The 16,235-nt window shown below is 38.3% G+C and overlaps 1 protein-coding gene across 1 annotated transcript in view; it reads left to right on the top strand.

Moving 5' to 3' along the window:
• The first annotated feature begins 586 nt into the window (after positions 1-586).
• The window catches only part of KPNA1 (karyopherin subunit alpha 1), a 60,850-nt gene continuing 45,201 nt past the window's right edge, over positions 587-16,235 (top strand). The window contains exon 1 of the mRNA XM_033127604.1: positions 587-783. The gene's annotated coding sequence lies outside the window, so the exon portion shown is untranslated. The remainder of the gene's footprint in view (positions 784-16,235) is intronic.

Genomic DNA, 16,235 nt, shown 5'->3' with positions numbered 1-16,235 from the left:
TGAAAGGGTGTCATCTGCTAAACAAACACCTTATACAGAACACTGTTAAAAGAAGGGTGTGGTTTGCTTACCTGTGATACGGAGGTTTTCATAATGAAAGTGTTTGGTCAATTTCAGCGTCCTCAAAATGTACGGAAGAATTTAATGAAATTTTTGACTTTATACAAATGGAAGGAGATAGTTTACTTAAACAAATGCCTAAAAGATGGCTATCATTGTTGCCAGCCATAGAAAAGAAAAGAAAAATATATTAGGTACTAACGGCATTACCGGAAGCTAGATACAGATAGAGATGAGCAAGGGATCGATCCGCCCTGGAAGAGCTTCGACGACAGGTTTTATAGCTTTAACTTCGTAATTCAACCTAAGAAGTACCGTTTAATGGTCACTCCACCCACCACAACTCTACAACCTTTACAATTGACTCCGAACCTCCTCAGCGAGACCTTCTCCTCGACCTCCCACTCTTCAGCTGGTTGGGATAACGGAGAGAGGTTCCACCGAAAGAAGGTTGAAAGACTACATCTCCCGGCAGCCTCTGTATCAGGGCAGCGAAGGGGCGCGCGCAGGCGCGAGGGCCGGCCCCCGTGCGCAGACGCACTGCGAACGCCGGCTGAGCTAGGTCTTGCTGCTGGTTGCGCGGCGGCGGATCGCGAGGCCTGGTGAGCACGGCCAAGGATCTCGCCGGCTCTTCGAGGTTGTGTGCGCGAGGGGTACTGCGGCCGGCGAGCGAGCAAGCGGCTCACCACAGCAGTGGCACGGGGATCGCCCGCCGTTAGCCTGGTGAGTGCGGGGACCCCTGCGGCCCCGGCCCCTCCCCCTCCCGCCGGCGGATCCGGCAGTCCTCGGCGGGACCCGGGAGAGGTCCCGGGGCGTGGGAGGGCGCCGGCCGTGTTCGAGCTCGGGTTCCTGGGCCCGGGCGCTCGCGGCGCGTCGGTGCGTCACTGGCCCGGCTGTCCTAACGGCCGCGCGGCCGGCGGAGTGACTGGGGCGGGCGGCGGGGGGGGGGAGCGCTGATGTGATCGCCATCGGGAACGCCGGTCGAGGCGGGGCGGCGGCGGTGCTGGAAGCGGCGGCGGTGACTGCGGGGCGCCGAGGCAGCGGGGCGGAGAGGAGGCGAGCGCGGAGCCTGCGCTGTGGCCCCGAGCGAGCGGGTGGGGGACGGGGTGCGCAGCGCAGAGTGCTGTGACTGAGGCAGGAAAGAGCAGGGATGGGGGACGTGCGAAAATCCTAAGCCAGGCTGGATGGGACGGTCTGGGAATTCACAAGTTACAGCCGGAGCCGGAGCCGGTGGTTTGGAGGGAGGTGGAGGCGGGGGTGGAGACGTAACGACTGCAGTTTACAGATGTCATAACAACATGGGCCTGAAGCGGCTGACAGGGGTGTGGTAATTATAGGAATGACAGAACTCAGTCTGCACATTGCGTGTGTAAGTGGTGATTCGAGGGAAACAGCGAAGTATTAGAGACAAGGAAACTGGAGGATGGCTGGAGTCAGGGCAGTCGTCATGAAGGAATGTTTAAGGTTTGAATGAAAGCATTTAACATCCCACTTGTAAGTGAAAGATTTCACAAGAATTGATTTTTAAGGTTTAAATTAAAAGTAAACAATTTTGCAGGATTCTTCTGAAACATATTAAATAATATTACTTTTTTCTTTAATAAAACAGTTTCTTCAAAACTTGTTTCTAGCCGATGAAGGATGTTTTTGCTCCCTCTTGTTGCTTTAAGAGTCATTCTTGACATTGTTTTTTCCTCAACTTGTTCTTGTATTTGTGATATTTTGAAAGTAATCCACAGGTTATTCCCCCTCCATTTTAAAGATTGAAGAGATGAAATTTGAACTTTTCAAAGAAAAGTGAAAATGAACTCTCTTGTATTTTTACTGTAATAATTTATTATTGGAAGGGGCGCTTTTATGTGTAATACCTGATTTTAAGTTGGGGGACATGAGCAAAAGTAAAGGAATTAACATTCATTGAGTTCCTTTCCAAGTTTTGTGCTAAATACTTTATATTAAAACATTTAATGCTTACAGTAACTCTGAAGTAGATATTAATTTTTCCTGTTCTACAGATGAAAACTTGGACGATTGCAGAAATAGAACTTACCTAAGGTCATCCAGCTCTTGTTGGAACCAGCCTTAGAACCCAAAGTTACTGCCACTTTTAAAAAATTATTTATCTCCTTTCGTACCTCTTGGTTGTGTTTTCTTTATTTAACCCATTCATTCAGCTAATACTTATGGAGTGATCATGTGCCCCAACACTGGGGATACAAGACATGGTTAAGACACTCTTCCTGTCCTCATATAATTTATAGTGTAGAGGGGAAGACTAACAAATAACGAATGTAAACACTGCATAACACTTCATTTGTCATTATAGTTGAGCAGAAACTGTAAACAACTCTCCTAAATAGCAAAGGAAGTTCAAATAGAATCAGGTAACATAAGCCTTGAGTTTACAGTAGTAGGGAACCAAAACATACATTTATAAAAACCTAGAATAAACTACATGATAGAACTAAATGCCTCATCTGAAGTCAGTATATTTGCATTATGTTATTTTATGTCCTCATGGAAGTTTCTTCACAAAGCTATGATTTAATATTATGTATCTTGACTTCTATCTAGGATTGATACATAAGAAAAGGCAACATGAAACTCTTCATTGCCATCCAAGACACTGTTTCTAATTTTTTTTATTTATTCTTACAGAGTAGAGACTTTGAGACAGTTTTTTTAAGACCCCAGTGATGAGCCTTTTAAAAAAAAAACCAAACAAAAAACAAACGGCTGCTTTTATTACATTGTTTGTGTTTTGTAGGTGTTGGTGTTTCTCTTTACACTTTGGCTGTGAGGAGAGTCAGAGATGTGTCCAATTTTTATAATTTTCCTTAGCCTTAACTATGTTACAATTATACCAGATAGTCTGGAATTGCTCTGTGTTGTTTCCTGGATTATTTTCTTTGTTCCCTGTTGCTATCAATTTTGTTTTTATATTTTCCCTTTTATTTGAAAGTAGGGATTATATCTTATTTTAATTTACAATGTTTTAGGCATAGTGTTTGTTGAATTAATGATGAAGTCTTGATGATTTATGATGTTTGTATTTTATCTCTGTCAGATTGTTTTTAGAAGTATATATGAATACTTTGTATAAAATCAATTAAGACTTTTGTATAAAATCAGTTAAGACTTTGGTCCATGTATGTAAAGATGACTGATCTAGTGATAAAGATAATTCCGTTACTATCTTTGTTTTAAGATTTCTGTACTTTGCAGGGTATTATGAATTCAGCCATAATTATGGAAGAAAACATTGTAAATGGTGAACAATTCAATTAGCTGTTGTGGCTGATTTGTATTCTTGCTGCAGTAAGCAGAAGGTGGCCCTAGGCCACTGAGGGGCCAAATAGAGCCTGCATTAGAAAAGTTTGAGGCCCTGCAGTGAAAGAGCAGGGATGAAGACTGATGGAACAGTACAGTTTTATTTCGTTTTGTTTTATTTAAAGATGTTCCAACTCTACAAAACTGACCTAAGTGATAAAATGGTTCTGACCTAGTGTAGTAGACTAATTGGGACAGTTCTTGAAAGCAGGCAGTAATCCAGAATGTGGATAATGGGGATAATCTCCTTCACGTAACAAGAATAATGCTGCCGTTCATATACAAAGCTAAGTCTGCTTACTCATCGTCATTGATTTCCCAGTGTGAGGAGGGATATGTGCTGAGTGGTCCATGAGCCTCTGTACTCTGTGATCAACAAGGCGGCTTGGGGTCAGAATGGGGTTTATAGCTAGGGAACAGAAAGACAAGCAGAGAAGATAGAAGTATTTATTGATGGGTCAAGCACTATATCAGATGCTTTCACTTAATTATCCTTGCATAATACTTTGAGGAGGTGGTTGCTTGTACAGGATGGTTAGGTAACTTGCCCTACTTCACAGAGTAAGTGGTAGCGCTTGCATTCAAACACAGGCCTATTTGGACTATGTTCACCTCAATCATTAAAACTTGATTTTGTTTTGGTTTGCAGTTCAGTCTGTCCAGCAGAACAAACTAGATGTAGTTTGTTTAACATCATGAAATGATGTTGTGAAGATTTAATTTACTAAAAGCTGAATGGCTGTTCATGTTTCTTGCTTTATTGCCATTAACAATATAATTTTTTAATTAGAATAATATCTGAGAAACAACTGTCCCTTGTCCCAGCGTCTGCACGTTAGAAGCTACCATTTTCTGTCTTTAGCTGTTTCCTTTTTCATATTTATAAATAACTTCTATTACTATTTCTTGATATGGCAGTTTTAGATGTTATCTATTGACTTTTCTCCACACCTCCACACTGCCTCTCCCATCTTCCCAATATAGTTATCATAGGTGTTTACTAAGTCAATATTCAGTGTGTTTACAATATTATAACTATAAATATTCACAGCTGAATCATGTAGTATGATATCTTTTTTTCACTTAACCAGTTTTTCTTTTTCCAGAACTTAATACCTTTTTTTCCCCCTTTGTTTCCCGTGACAGCTGTCCTGCAGCCCTCTGTTCTTTTAATGCAGTTTGGACTGATTTTTTTCTGAGCCTACTTCACAGCTTTTATCCTAGAACTTCGCTTTATGTCAGTCTTAAAATTCTCTTTGCCCCTCTCCTGTATCGGATCTCCTATTTCCCGTATTTTTTTTTAACTTCCTGAGAAAAGGGTACCTGGGAAGTAAAAACTTGCTGAGAGATTGCATGCTTGAAAAAGATTCTCATTCTACCTTAATATTTCATCAATAATTTGGCTGGGTATAAAATTCTAGGCTTAAAAAGTTTGAAAGTCATAACTGTTGTTTTCTGCATTCTGGTGTTGCAGTGGAAGTCCAAAGGCATTCTGATCATTTTTTTTTAATATGACTTTCCCTGGCTTTCCTTCAGTCTCTAGAAACTTTTAGGATAATTTTAACCCCTGAAATTCCATAATGATGTGCGTCAATGTGGGTCATTTTTTACGTAAAGGCACTTTGTGGATTCTTACAAGCTGGGAATTCATGTCCGTTAGTTCTGGGAAATTCCTTTTATTATTATTTTTTGGATTTTCAATAAAAAAAGTTTTAGAGTTAATTATGCTTCTCAGTTCTTGACATGCTGTCAACAGACCTTACAAGGTCCTTTAAATTTTTCTCTTTCATTTCTGAGCTCTACTTCCTTACCTTTTCCAGCAGGCACCTGCTGCATTGTGGTTGATACATTCTTTGGTTATATTGTGAAATATGCAGAGGGTTATGTGTATGTACTTAGTTTATGTACAGTCATGTGCTGTGCTGCATAGTGACGTTTTGATCAACATCGGATTGCGTATATTACGGTGGTCCCTTAAAAGTTCTTGTCATGGAAAGTTACTAGTGATGTCATGACATCTTAGCCGAACATATCACTCACGTGTTTGTGGTGATGCTCGTGTAAACAAACCTGCACTGCCAGTTGTATAAAAGTATGCTACATGCAATTACAGTAGTAGGCTAGACCATGCAGGTTTGTGTAAGTGGACTTTATGATTTGCAGAAATGAAACCACTTAATATCTCATTTCTCAGGACGTATCCCTTGCGTTAGGTGGGATGACTATACATGTGACCTCTGAATAACTCGGAGGTTAGGGCACCGACTCCCATGTAGTACAAAATCCAAGTATAACTTTTGACTCCTCGAAACTTAGTTGTCCCTTGGTGTCCTTGGGGCATTGGTTCTAGGGCCGCCTCCTTCCCTGTGGATTCCAAAATCCATGGAAGTCAAGTTCCCTATATAAAGTGGTATATAGATCAACGCATAGAGTTGGCCCTTTGAATCCATGGACTTCCAACCGCAAAGCGAAAGCAGTGCAGGTATTTGCAAAAATCTGAGTGTAAGTGAACCCGTGCATTTCAAACCCATGTTGTTCAAGGGTCACTGTATTTTGTTACAGACCTTGTGCTGTGTCTTTAATGCATTGTTTTTCAGACCTTTCTGTTTTGTTGTTTGTACATACAGTTATGTATAATGTAGAATTACGTAATGTACATGTACCACATTTTACTTTCATTCCCTAATGACTGATAACTAAGTTGCTTTTCTGGCATCACAAATATACTTTTGTACATCCTAATGGACTTGTATGAGTTCTTTCGGATATATACCCAGGGATGGCAGTCCTGGGTCATAGAATAGGAGAACTAGTTTATGTGACTACGAGTAGTGCAGGAGGGTTCTTGTTTGCCTACATCTTGGCCAGTACTTGAATTTGTCCAGTTTTTTTTGTGTGTTTTTTTTTTTGCCAGTCTGATTCGTGGAAAATGGTATCTCATTGTTTTAGTTTACATTCTCTGATTACAAATGAGTTTGAGCATCTTTTGGATCCATTCAGGTTTTTCCTTCGGGTAACTGTCTATTTTTTCCTTAGTCTATCTTTCCTTTGGGTATCTTGTCTTTGTTTTCATCGGTAGAAGTTCTTTGTGGAGGTTAGATTGGAATGGACTGTTGTTTTAGGCTTGGAAAATATTTTTTTCTAAGAAAATATTTTTTTCTAAGCCTGTCTTTTCTGTTTAATTTTGTCCATATTTTCTTTCGTTGAATAGAATTTTTTTTTTTTAATTTGATGCATTGTTGCTTTGATAATCTCTTCCTCATCAGTTTTTTGTTCTCTCTTTTGGACTTTGGGCATTGGGACTTTTAGGTGGTTCTTCAATTTTCTTTTCCCTCCCATTTTCCATCACGTAGTCTTTTCTGTTTGCTGAGAGATTTCCTCAGTGTTATCATCCAACCCTTCTATTGAATTTTGCATTTCTATCTAAATTTTAAATTTCTTAGAGCTCATTCTTAGAGCAGTTTGAGGTTCACAGCAAAATTGAATGGGAAGTACAGAGTTCCCATCTACCTCCTACCCCCACACCACAATCTCCCCCCTCTGTCAACATTTGTATCAGAGTGGTAATTGTTATAATTGAACAAACACTGATTAATGAACAGCGTTATCACCCAAAGTCCATAGTGTACATTAGGATTTATTCTTGGTGTTGTTCATTCCATGGGCTTTGGCAAATGTGTAATATACCGTGTTCAGTCAGAGTAGTTTACTGCCTTAAAACTTCTCTGTGCTCTGCTGTTTCTCCCTCCCTCCCCTCAAACCTATGGGAAAGCACTGATCTTAGCTTTGCCTCTTCCAGAACATCATATAATTGGAATCATACCCATGTGTTTTCTCAAAAAGCTCTCAATGTGACAAGTATAATACCCCTGTCCACCACCCCTGCAAAGATGAGAGGAGGGGAGGATGTTATATGAATATGAGGTGTGACAATTAAGTTCATGAACTCATCCTAGAAAAAGTGCTATTATACACCTCATTGCTGAATATCACTATGGTCACCTTCTAAGTACTCCCCTTGGGAAGCTATGCACCGATGCCAGCACCTAGTCTACCCTTCAAAGCAATTTTGGAACTCTTTTTTCTGGAATGGCCATCAGAGCTCTTGTCGTATTACCCCTGATGTCCTGAATGTCATCAAAATGTCTTCTTTTCAATATTTCCTTTATATTCAGGTAAAGAAGGAAGTCATTGGGGGCCAGATCAGGTGAGTAGGGAGGGTGTTCCAATACAGTTATTTGTTTACTGGCTAAAAACTCCCTCACAGACAGTGCCCTGTGAGCTGTTGCAATGTCATGATGCAAGAGCTCATTTGGGACCATTTTTGCACACACCTTTCTCAAGCCAAAATTTTCAGTTAAGGTTTTTCTGATTGTTTCTCTATCGATGTTTACTTGGTCTGCTATGCTTCTCACAGTCAGCCGACGATTTTGACACACAATTCGATGAATTTTTGCGATGTTTTCGTCAGTTCTGCTCATTACTGGGTGCCCTGACCTATCTTTATCAATGACGCATTCTCTCCCCTTGGAAAAACGTTTAATCCATTTATACCTTGCTATTTTCTTCAGGGCATTATCCCCATAAACTTGGACTAACATGTACCTGATTTCACTTCCACTCTTGCCAAGTTTAATAAGAAATTTAGTGTTTGTTTGTTGCTTTAGTTCAAGCTCAGTCATTCTCGTGACCACTCACAAAAGCACACAACAACAATAATGAACATCACTCAGCAAGACACCACCACATGTCAACATGAACACGGCTGTGAGACTGATATACCAAGGTTATGAAACCTTACTGAGCTGTTTGTATGGTGCTGCCAATGTAAGTGCATGGTGGCAAGTTTGCGAACTGAATTGTCAGACTTCATAATCTCATTTATGGGTACATTTAGAGAAATTTTAAAGAAAACATTAAGAGAATTAAAAAGGGTGATACATCATTACCAAGTGTGTTTATTCCGAGAATCAAGAATCATTCAGTTTTAAGAAATCTATTAATATCTTACCATATTTAATAGGTGAAAGGAGATAAACAGTGACCAATTTAGTAACTGCCAAAAAGTCATTTGGTATAATTCACATAATTCAGGTTTTTAAAACTTTAGTAAAGTAGGTATGGATAGGTGTACTTATATGTATTTTTAAAAAAAAAAACAGTATCTGAAAACAATACTGCAACACAATTGGAGCTCTCATTGCTGGTAGGAATGCACGATGGCACAGCCACTTTGGAAAACAGTTTGACAATTTCTTATAAAGTTAAATATGTGCTTACCATATGACCTCAGCATTCTCACTCCTAGGTTTTTACCCACAAAAATGAAAACATTTGTTCACACAAAAATTACGTGTGAATGTTTAAAGTGGCATATTCATAATTACCAAAAACTGCGAACAACCCAAATGTCTAGCAACTGGTGAATAAACAAATTGTGGGATACAGGGGAATACACTTCAGTAAAATTAATGAATTATTGATAGATGCAACAACAATGATGGATCTCAAATTAGTTAATAGAGTGAAAGAAGGCCACACTTACAAGGCTACATACTGTATGGTTCCATTTATGTGACATTTTGGAAAATGCAAAACTATAGGGACAGAAAATAAATAAGTGGTTGCCTGAGGTTGGGGGGAGTAGCTTTACTAGAAAGGGACCTGACAGAATATTTTGTAGTGAAAAAAATATTCTTTATCTTAATTGTGGTGGTGTTTACTTACATGATAAATTTTACTATATGTAAATGATACCTCAATAAATCTGACCTTTAAAAAACCCCAGTATCATGGTTAGTGGCAAAACACTAGACATAGATCAAAATTAGAAATGAGATAAAAATGCCAAATCTAACCTTTGTTGTTTAACATTGTCCCGGAAGTATTAGTTAATACTTTAAGAAGTGAAATAGGATACAAGCATTAAAATGGAAAGACAAAAACTATAATTTTTTAAAGCTATTAAAATATTAGAAACAATTTAGTTGCTGATTTAATTCAGTGGCTGACTGAAAATGTAATACATAATAATGAGTAATTTTCCTGTATATAGACAGTAGCCAATTGGAATGTAATTGAAGGAAACTTCAGATTTATCATTGTAATCATCATAACAAAAAAGGTAAATGGAAATACATATTTAATTCTTTTAAATATTGTAAGGATGTTGCATTTCCTTTTGAATCCTATCTGAATATCAAAGGATTTCCTTAAGACAAGATTGTCTGGAACAAGGGTTCTCAAATTTTTTGGTCTCAACTTCTTCACACACTTATGGACCCAAAGAACTTTTGTTTATGTTATTATTTTATATCTGTTACTCTATATTGTACTAGAAATTAAAACAAAATTTGAAAACACAGGAATACACAGCACACAATCCATTAGGCATCAGAATTATGGTTCCATCACATCATTAAAGCCTCTGAAAAACTTATGAGTGAAAGTGAAAACAGCATATAACATCTTAGTAGTAGTATGAAAACAGTTTTCCTGAGATGCATTTTTTTCACATATCATATTGTCAAATATGGAAAAGTTTAGATCAGTCCCGGGTTAGCTATGGTGGTCATTGGGATCTGGTACACTCATATTTACGGGTAAATTGGTGCAGTATTTTAGAGGGTGTTTGACAGTATCAAACTTTAAGTGTGCATACTTTTGACCTTGAGGTTCCATTGTTTATAATTCATTCATGGATATAACTGTAAAGTGTGTGCAAATACATGGAAATATATTGGTTACAACATCGTTTGTGATACAGAATTGGAGACAAGCTTAATTGATGTCTAGGGTCTGGTTCTTATGGTGTAAAAATTAATTAATAAAAATGACTTTTAACTCTGTAGGCATTGATATGGGAAGTTGTCCAAAGTTGAAGCAAAGTACGTAACTCTGTATAATTATTCCATCAGTGTATTATAAAAACCAAAAGGATATGTGTATACTCGTATAACCAGTTTTTGAAAGGATGTACAGAGAACTTGATGGTGTGGCTTCCTTTAGAAACCAGGGAAGGTACACGTTCATTTTTCTCTTTATACCCTTCCATGTTGTTTGGGGTGTTTTTTGTAGAATATTTTTATGATTTTTGAGCCTTTTTATAATTTAAAAAGGAAGAATATTTCAAAGGCACAAGTATACATACTGTATGGATCGTAGAAATTGTTAGTGTTGGACTCATTTGTGAGTTCTTGTATACCACAATTGAACAAAAAAGGTGAGAAAGAAAACCAAGAGGCCCAGGCATTTCTGATGTCTACCTGCTGCTTTTGAGGCACGGTTGCTCTAATCATATGGGATGCATTGCTGTTCTTCTTCACTTGTGCTTTCTAACGTCTGTGCGTTTAGTTTGTATTCTTCTCTCTGTTTTGTGGGTCTTGTCTTTTTCAACCTCAACTGCTGAAATCCTGTCCTTCAAAACCTATCTGAAACACCACCTTTTCTGTGAAGCCATCCTTGATCACTTTAGTCAGAGATTTTTTTTTTGAATCTTTAGAGCTATTTATAGCCATTTTTTCATTACACAAATATCAGGTGTGAGCTCTATATGGGCCAGACAATGGAAGTTTGCTTTCATATGTTTCTTTTCTTCACCTCATAAGGCATTATCTCCGCTGTGAAAATGAAATTAAGACTCACGGAAGTTAGGTATTTTCCCAACATCATTGTTCTAAGAGGTAAATTTGAAAACAGGACTTCAAGGCCAGACCACTTCTCTGGACTTACTTCTTATGTCACTTTTAATAAAAAGAAGCAAGTCAATAGTTAATTTTTGTGTGAATATTTCTTTCCCTTTAGATTTTTTTTTACAAAGTTTTGAAATAATTTCAAGCTTGCAGAAGTTTTAAGAACTGTACAAAAACCTCCTGTTTACCCATCATCCACGTTTCTCCAGTTGTTCACTTTACCTTTTACTCCATTTGCTTTATCATTTATTCTCTTTCTGTATATGTGTACCGTGTTCCAAACATTGCCGTTTCTTAATTGTTTGCCCTTCCAGCTCCATGTTGAATAAGTCTTCCAATTACTGAAGTCTAATTAATTGGCTTTTGGTCTTGTTAAACTTTATCCAAGTCTTGTCCTGTTACTGTAGACTTGAGAAAGTCTACTTCCTTTGACCTAAAACTTCTGATTCTTGACCTTGGATGATCATTGCAACACTACTATTAGGCTATTTTGTAATATTTTAGAGCCATAGTGCTCTCTGCTTCAGGAACCCAGCTCTTTATGTCATTTCTCAGCACTGTTAAATATGATTTCTTCAGAATTATTTGCAAATTCTCTTCTGCGTTGCACCCAACTTTCACTCTAATAAAGTATAGTCTGACAAAATACGATAAAAGGGTACCACAGACTGGGTGGCTTAAACAACGGAAATTCATTGCTTCATAGTTCTGGAGGCTAGAAATTCGTAATCAGGGTGCCAGCAGGGTTGGTTTCTGGTAAGGCCTCTTTTCCTGAGTTACGGGTGACCACCTTCTCATGGTGCCCTCACGTGGCCTTCTCTGTGCACATGCAGAGAAAGATCTTTATCTATATCTGTCTCCGGTGTCTCTTCCTTTTGTAGGGACACCAGTCCTATTGGATTAGGACCCCTGCCTCATGACCTTATTTAACTTAATTATCTCCTTAATGGCCCTATATCCAAATACAGAGGGTGCCAAGAAAATGTATGCACATTTTAAGAAAGGAAAAAAACTATTAAAATTGTAATGCTCAATATATACTGATAACAAAAGATGAATACAAGTCACGTTTGACTTCTGCAGTTACGCAGGTGCTCAAAGAGCATCAGCGTCCAGACACTTCTGATTACAGCGAACTACTGCTTGAGCAACGTTGACCAAAGTGTCCACTTGTGTACATTTTTTTGGCACCCTTGGTATAGTCACATTGGCATTTAGGGCTTCAATACATGAATTGGTGGGGGCACAAATTCATAGCAGTAGTGCGCTGGGTTTATAATCAGGAGACCTGAGTTTATATCCTTGCTCTATCTTGTGTGTAACCCTGGCAAAGTCACAACTTCTGTGAGCCTCCTGAATCCTTACCTGTAAATGATGAGAATAGTAATTCTTGCCCTATAGGTTATTTAGAGATCCAGGTAAAATAGATGGTGTGACAGCACATTATAAATTAGTGGCTCTCAACCCAGGCTTGCATGAAAACCATCTTATAATTATTCCTGTGACTTCCAGCCTGACAGCATAAGGAGCTCTGTGGACCAGCTCCCTAGTAAAACTGGGGGAAATTACTTTAAAGAAACAAACTATTTAAAGCCTTTGGAAATGGTTCTAGGGCATACCATGAATGAAGATCCTCCAACGGGATGGAAGGTTTTCTACCTGGGAGGAGCAGGACATCAGGATTTCTCATCCTGCCCCCAGCTGCCCGCTGCTAAGGCTAAGTTCTTGGCAAATGCAGTGGAGAGGTAGGGAACTGTCTTTTGTCCAGTCCCGACTTGTGCAACAGAAGGAATACCTTGGGCGCAGAGCCACTGAAAGTACTGGGGAACGGATTACCTTTTCCCGGTCTTTATAAGGTCGTGGTTCCACATGAGGAGAGATGCGCTGAGAAAACCCAGGCTACTGCCTACCTCCCATCAAATACTCAGCTCCTAAAGAGAGTATCAAAGAAGTGTGCTGTTGTCTCACCTCCAGCTTGAGAACCCTGGTTCATAGACTTTGGGTGGGGGTGGAGGTGGGGGTTGGGGAAGAAGCAAGTCATAAAACAGACAGCTCTTTTTGTCTTCCTCAAAGAACTAACTTCATTTGTAATACAGCTGGAGAAGCTCAAACCTAAGGATATATTCAAAAACTGTGAAGATTGTGATGAAAAGCTTAGGAGATTTATAGACTCAAGAAGATACAGGCTCAAACTACAGGCCATCTAGTTTGCTGGAGAGAATTGGGATAAGATATAGCTAGAGAGAGCCTTCCGGGTCTGAGCTAATATCACTGACCTCTGGAACTACTCCTTCAAAGGAGCATGAATTTGATTGGATTCTTCTGTAGTGCAATTTATGCTGGAGGCCATTGTTGAAAACAATAGAGCAATCAGCTGGCAATGATTAGTGCAAGTTAACAGCTGGGCCTGGTCAGGGAAAGAGAGGCCTGCCAAATTACTGTGGTGGCCAGGTGACTGGGGTATTCAGGTTACGTGCTGCTGAGGATCAACATCACAGGCCTAACACTGCAGGGATGGGTGTGGGGAAAGGAAAATAGACTTGTTTAAAAGAAATCCAGAAAATTTCTAAACAAATAAACAAGCAAATGAAAACAAAACAGGGTGGGAAGGAGCACCAGTACTCAGAGTTGCCACAAAGCATGATATAAAATATTGTTTCCAATAAAAAGTTACACGACATATAAAGCAAACAAGTAAACAACTCCCCCCCCCCCAGAGTATGGCTAATACACTGAAAAAAACAGACAAAAACTTCCCTGTGAGAGTGACCAAATGTTGGATTTAACAGAAATAGACTTGAAGTAACCATTATAAATATGTTCAAAGAATAAAAGGAAACCTTGATTAAAGTAATAAAGGAAGGTATCAAATACAGTATTAATAAAAAGGGGTTCCAAAGAAGAACCAAGTGGAAACTCTGCAGTTAAAAGTAACAACATAATTATAGGGGCTGAGTGGTAGGTTTGAACTGGTAGAAATGAACGAATTAGCATGAATTAGCAGACTTACCAATAGATTGATAGAAATTCAATGAAAGGAGAGGGCAAAAAAAGAAGATAATTGAAAAGAGCCTCAGAGAAATGTGGGGCACAATTAAGTGTACCAATACACATAATGAGAGTACCAGAAGAAGAAAGTCAAGAAAAGAACAGATAAAGTATATGGATATAATGGCTGAAAACTTCTCTCAAATTTATTTAAAAACACTGACCTGTAGATTCAGAGTCCAGTTAACTTCAAGTAGGATTAATGCGAGAAAATACGCAAATGGATGAAAATGTTGAAAAATTGGAAAATTTGAAAAATGAAAATGTTGAAAATTTTCAAAATGTTGAAAATCAAAGACAGGGGAGCGTTTCCATCTGGCCACAGGCATCAGGGGTCTTAAAAAGCTCAGTTAAATGATTTCCAGAAAACATGTAGCAGACTCATTACACCTCTTGAGACATAATTCCTTGCCACTCAGAAATCTTAAATTGTCTATTTTGTTTGTAGAGATGTTCAACTAAAGCAATAAATGTCTATTAAGCTTTTAAAAAAAAAAGACAAGGAAAATTCTTCAGAGCAGCAATAGAAAAACAACCAGTTACAGGGAAACTCATAAAAATAACAGCTGGTTTCTCAGCAGAAACAATGGAGGCCAAAAGGTGGTGGAATAATAATACATAGTCATGTGCTGCTTAACAACGGGATTAAGTTCTGAGAAGTGCGTCATTAGGCTATTTTGTGTGAGCATCACAGTTAAGTTACTCAAACCTAGATAGTATACCCTACTACTACACACTTGGCGATACAGTATAAGTTGTTACTCCTAGGCTACAAGCCTGTACAGCATGAAACCGTACAAACAACACAAGATTAAATCACAAGAGAAAATGGTGTGGTCAAGAGATGCAGTAAACACAAGATGTATGAAGCTGTGCCGGTGTAATACGGATACTGTTTTACAGCAAACTTTTTTATAAATAGAAAGAGTACACTCTAAAATGATAAAAAAAATACAGTATAGCAAATACATTAACCAGTAATATAGTTGCTTTTTATTATTATCAAGTATTATGTGTTGTACATAATTGTTTGTGCTTTTATGTGACTGGCAGCCCAGTAGGTTTGTTTACACCAGCATCACCACAAACCCAGGAGTAATGTGTTGCTCTATGACTTTGCGACAGCCACAATGTTACTAGGTGATAGAAATTTTCCAGCTCCATTATAATTTTATGGGACAACCATTGTATATATGGTCTGTTGTTGACTGAAACATTATGTGGTACATGACTCTATTTGAAATACTCAAAGACAAATACTGTTAACCAAAAATCCTATATACCCAGCAACTCTATCTTTTAAAAATGAAGGTGAAGTAAAGACTTTTCCGGATTTAAAAAAAAGAAAGAAAAATAATTTGTTACTAGCAGACTCACTTTGCAAGAATGCTAAAGGAAGTTCTTTAGGCTGAAAGCAAATGACCCCAGATGGTAATTCCAATTCACATGAACAAAAAGCACAGGAAAAGTAATTACTGTATGTAATTTTAAGAGTATTATCACATATTTTTTCTCCTTTTTTCTTAACACTGTTTTTAAAAAGCAGTTGTGTAAAATATGTATATAATGTATCCTTGGGCCTATAAAAGTAATATATTTATAAAGTATCTGTCAGTAGCAGTACAGAGGAGGTGAGTGGGAGTGAAGTTATATTAAGCTAAGGAAATGACTACAGATGATAAAGTTGTAATTATAACTGGGTTGTTGGGTTTGTAACGATAAATGTAATATGTATAACAGCAACACCATACAAGGGAATAGAATTAGATAGCGTAATATTTCTATATCTCACTGGCATTAAGGTAGTGTAAGTCTGAAGCTGATTCTGGTAAGTTAAAGTGTATGTGGTAAGCCCTAGAGCAACCAGTAGGGGGAGAAAAACTAAGAATACAGTGGAAAAAAAAATCACTAAAAGAAATTTAAATGCTTCATTGGAAAATGTCACTTAATGGAAAAGAAAGCAGTAAAAGAATAATAAAGGAACAAAAAAGATGGGACACAGAAGACAAAAATAAAAAAGCTTTCAAATCTGAATATCAGTAATGCCATTAAATATGAGTTGATTAAACAATCTAACAAAAAAGACAGAGATTGTCAGACTGGGTC

The sequence above is a fragment of the Rhinolophus ferrumequinum genome, chromosome 2, assembly GCF_004115265.2.
Source record: "Rhinolophus ferrumequinum isolate MPI-CBG mRhiFer1 chromosome 2, mRhiFer1_v1.p, whole genome shotgun sequence".
In the NCBI taxonomy this organism is placed as follows: Eukaryota; Metazoa; Chordata; class Mammalia; order Chiroptera; family Rhinolophidae; genus Rhinolophus; species Rhinolophus ferrumequinum.
Note: the sequence above shows the minus strand (reverse complement) of the source record. Positions and strands in the feature narration are given on the sequence as shown.